The sequence below is a fragment of the Cydia pomonella genome, chromosome 7 (genome assembly GCF_033807575.1).
Source record: "Cydia pomonella isolate Wapato2018A chromosome 7, ilCydPomo1, whole genome shotgun sequence".
In the NCBI taxonomy this organism is placed as follows: Eukaryota; Metazoa; Arthropoda; class Insecta; order Lepidoptera; family Tortricidae; genus Cydia; species Cydia pomonella.
The window spans coordinates 19037512-19042671 of NC_084709.1; positions in this window are offsets into that span (position 1 = coordinate 19037512).

Sequence of the window (5160 nt, forward strand, 5' to 3'; positions counted from 1 at the left end):
ATAAACATCTCTTCGTAACTTTTTCATAACTATTTCGAAGAAACAAAACACAAATTATTATTATTTTTATATGCAATCGTTCAAAAATATAATGTAGTTTAAATCATCCATATGAATAACAAACACGCACCCGTCAATGCGTACACAGTCACTAAAGATCGTGGTAGCAGTGTTGGCCGAACGTTAATTAAGTAGAATTGAAAGTTGATGTGTGTTTGTCCTGTTTTATGTTTCTTTTTGTACAATAAAGTGTTTTACTACTACTACTTGAAAGTACTGAACATTTACCATTACAAATTGAACCGTAAACTGTAATCGTCCGTTACTGCCCTACTTGACGTGGTTAACCAGGTGCAGAAATCCTTAGTGGACAAGCAAACCGCTCTATGTGCGTTCCTTGATGTAGAGGGTGCTTTCGAGAATACGCCCAAAGAGACCATACTCAATGGTATGAACTCAAAGGGAGTTGACGAAACCACCACCAGATGGATACATAGCATGCTCTCGAATAGAGTAGCCACTCTGACCCTCAACACAACAGAGCATGAATTTTATACCACAAAAGGGTGTCCACAAGGAGGCATTCTATCCCCATTATTATGCTTCCTAGCAGTGGACCAACTTCTTGTAATTATGACAGGTCAAGACTATGACACACAAGGATATGCCGACGACCTTGTAGTCATTATCAAAGGCCCTTGCCTCCACACAATATCCAACCTAATGCAAGGAGCTCTAAACACAATATTCAAATGGCGTAGAGAAAAATTACTTGTCCACTAACCCGAGCAAGACTGTGATAGTACTATTCACGAGGAAACGGAAGCTCGAAAAGCTCACAGAGCGAAGACTTAATGGACAAGTAATACCATTCTCAGACGAGATCTTCTTTTCTCTTCTACTACTACTCTTCACGGGTCACTTTCGACCAAAAGTTAACTTGGAACGCTCACCTGAGAAATATTATACAAAAAGCGAAAATGGCCATGTGGTCATGCTGTCGAATGGCAGAAGCAAGATGGGGTATGAGACCACAAATTTCTATGTGGTTATACACAGCGGTAGTGAGGCCCATAATCACCTACGCCTCCGTAGTCTGGTGTAACAAAACCAACCAAAAGACGGCAATAGAAACTTTAAACAGCCTACAGCGCACGGCTTGTTTAACAGTAATAGGCGCCTTCTCCTTGACACCGGGGGTGACCCTAGATGCACTGCTAGACATTATACCACTCCAAACCGAGCGTCTACAGAATATGCACGCTAAAAAGGCCAGAATGGCGCCCTCAAACATTAACCAAACTAAGGTCTGGGTTTTTGCAAATAAAACCCTTAGCATGCCAACTGATGACATGCACACCGGATATCATTTTACCAAACTGTAAACAGTGGAAATACCTTCAAGAGACAAAAGGGCCAACGACCAAATGTTCGTCGAAGAGGGAAGTTCCAAGAAAGGCAATGATGTAGGATGTGTTATCTATGGTGAGAGGCCTAAGCTCAGAGCTAGCGTCAGCATGGGCAGACAGGCCTCAATCTTCCAGGCAGAATTCTTCTCCATCAACAAATGTGTGAAGATTAACCTGGATAGAAACCTAAGACACCAAGATATCTACATCAACACAGACAGGGTGTGTAATGCTTAATATAATTATAAAAAAAACTATCATACATTTGCCATTTAAATATGGTATGTTAATAATGTAATTTTTATTATACGTTTATTTTGTTATATTGTGATGTCATCTAAACTGTCATTGATATAATGCCTATAGTAATATAATTTTTAACTAGTATATAGACAGCTTTTATAATGAAGTTTGTTATATTATATTTTGTATAACGTAATATTTTATATAATTTTATCAAGTATAAATACATATATTTTATAACATATTTTCTCATATTTAATTTAATGATAACGTAAAGATTTGCATAATTTTCATAACAAGTAGTACGCAGGCCGTATAACTAAGTACAGATTATCATCCCACCTAACCCAACCTAGCCTATATTGTCAAGGTTTTTGATTATGCGTGGGCCGCAGTTCAAATCTAACCTAAACCACATTTTTGCGAGGTATTTTATTCTACGGGGGGTCGAAGTTCTAACCTAACCTAAACCCTCCTTTTGCTAGGTAGTTGGGTCCACATTCACTTCGTTATCTTGTTTCTGACCACTCTGTCACGCTTGTACCTGTCTTTTATCAAATAAATAAAAAAGTTGAGTCCTATTGTGTCTTTCTAGCTATAGATTATGTTTTACATAAAAAAATAAAAAATAAAAAATTTCGTCTCATACAAAAAGCTGCATTCCGTCACCTTTTTTGGGGACAAAAAACAAGATAACGAAAATAATTTTAACGCAGTTATTCGTTTGTCGCAGTTCTATCCTAATCTAAACCATTAATGTCATGCACTCATTATGCCACATAAATAATTATGTGATGTCACTTGTTAGAACAAATAATATGCTTTAGAATATCTAATAATTATGGCAATGTATGTTAGACGAAGTGTAAATATACCTTATGACCATTTGACCAATAATAACATTATGTTTTCCGTTAATTAGGTATTACGGTAGTATGCCATTTATAACGTTATTCAAAATAACGATATCGTCTCGTCGTCGTCGTCTCAGCCGAAAGACGTCCACTGCTGGACAAAGGCCTCCCCCAAGGATCTCCAGAACGAACGGTTATTCGCTGCCCTCAACCAACGGTTTCCCGCGATTTTAACCAGATCGTCGGTCCATCTAGTCTGGGGCCTTCCCACGCTACGTCTTCCGGTACGTGGTCGCCACTCGAGAACCTTTCTGCCCCATCGGCAATCGGCACTGCGAACAAATAACGATATATCAAACTATAATATATGAAAAATAGTTATAAGAAATGTAGTGCACCCATATACAGTGCGTCGTAGTCAGTAAATCCCAAATAAATGTTGTTAATAACATACTTCTAAAAATAAGGAAAACAAAACTGCTGTAAGTCACATGCCGACGGAAAACAGTTTTTTGTTTGTGGGTCACGACATTTTTGTTTTTAGCTGTAATTTAAATGTTAAAAACTATTAATTTTATTTTTAACAACAAAATGATAACAAGAATGTGTAAAAAAGAACTTTTTCGTGTATGTATGTATGTGCGGGTTACAGTATTATTGCTTTCTTGCGACGATATGTTATGGTTACATTAGGATTACGACTGCAGCAGCATTCCAGGTGCAGTACTGTTGCTGCATAGTGCTGTCGAGGGTGAAGTTATTAACCAATCGCCAGCGAAACGCCTGCAATAACGATGCAAAAAAACCATTTTCTCGATTACATGGACCAATTTGTGTTGAATAGGCTCCCATTAGTTAAATATCTGTCACAAGTTCACCCCTAGGTATATTGAATAAATAAAAATATATAGGATAATCCTATACTACACAAATCAATTAAGTGACACTTGAAGCGCAATAAGCGTTGTAATCCGGGTCCAAGGCGACAAAATAACACATCCAAAACTCAAAAATATATGTGATGACTACACGAACAAATTCCAACCCAGGTAATCCAGCTTTGTGAACAGGCTAAGAATTCATTGACCGGATTTAGGTATAATCAGATATCACGTGCATATTATTTTAAAAACATCTAAATAACGCGTATAGGAAAATATTGACAAACGCCCCGATAAGGCCTCAGGGCCCCTACGCGGAAAATCGAAGTTCGTCTATTGCGGGCATTTTTCTCTGTCACTCTAATTACGTCTTAGTAAGAGTAAAAGAGAAAGATTCCTGCAATTTGCGAATTTCGGTTTTCGTGGTAAGCCCTCAGGGCTATAACCGCGAAAATAGAAGTTCGTCAAGTGCGGGCATTTTTCTCTGTCACTCTAATAACGTCTTAGTGAGAGTAAAAGACAAAGATCCCCGCAATTTGCGAATTTCGGTTTTCGCGGTAGCCCCCCCCCCCCGCTTCAGATGGCAGTCGCTTTCGCAAAAACTAGAGTCTATGCTTAATTACGGGATTAGGTTTCCGAGCGGACTTCAGGCTCCCCAAATGTGTCGTAGCAAAATGCTGTCACAACGTTAGGACATGATAATTATTATCAAAACCGTTCGTATTCTGATAACTGGTCAAACGCTCTGTAGATCGAGTTTCATTGTCAGTCACTTAAAATAATTAGAAAATATCTAATCAGTGCCCCTAGTGCCCATACAAAATGAGACTTAACGCAAACGCGCACGTCACGTTTCGCTATCGAATAAATGTACACTAGGGACTCTGTTTATAAACCTAAAACTGAAGAAAACCTTTAATAAACGAAAAAAAAATTACGGAAAAGCATCAATGCAGCTTATTAGAGGCAAGCAAAATAAATGTTTGATTACGAGATAAAATTTCGGGAATAATTTTTTTGTTTTTAAAACTCACATCTTCAGTTCTTAGAAACTGAATGAACAGACCAAGTGAGCTCGAAACAAGAACTATTCCACCAAAAAATGTTGGCAAGATGAGTAAATATGTTTTACACTGTCAAAAAGTTATTTTATTACCAAAACAAAATTCACAATTCAAAATTTGCGGAAGTCTCATACAAACCTCAGTTTAAGGGGTTGGGGGTAAAAGTTCCGTGTTATAGGATTTTTATGTTGTTTTGTTTTTGTACTAATACGAACTTACATACCTAATTTCAGTTTTCTAGGACTTAGGGAAGTGTCTTAAGAATTTTAATGATCATCAGAGAGTGAGTGTGGACAGTGACGAAATCGGGGTTTTTTAGATTTTTTATACTACTTCGGAGGCAAACAAGCATATGGGCCGCCTGATGGTAAGCAGTCTCCGTAGTCTATGGACTCCTGCAACTCCAGGGTTGAACCAAACAATCTGCTCAGATATTAATAAAATAAAAAGTATAAGAGGTATGCAATTCAAACTATATATGTTTAATAAGTACACTATTACATCATATCCCGAGAATTTTGTTTATCTGGTATAATCCAAACCTGTTATGAGGATTTAGGGCAAAAAAATTACGAAGAGCTTCGAGAAAATACGGAGAGTATGCCCTTGCGCTTCGCTTGGCAGATGCTAAAAGGATATTTGTTGGAAAAACACAAATAATGGCATTATTTATGAATAAAAATGTGTCAAAACAATAACAGCCTGATTC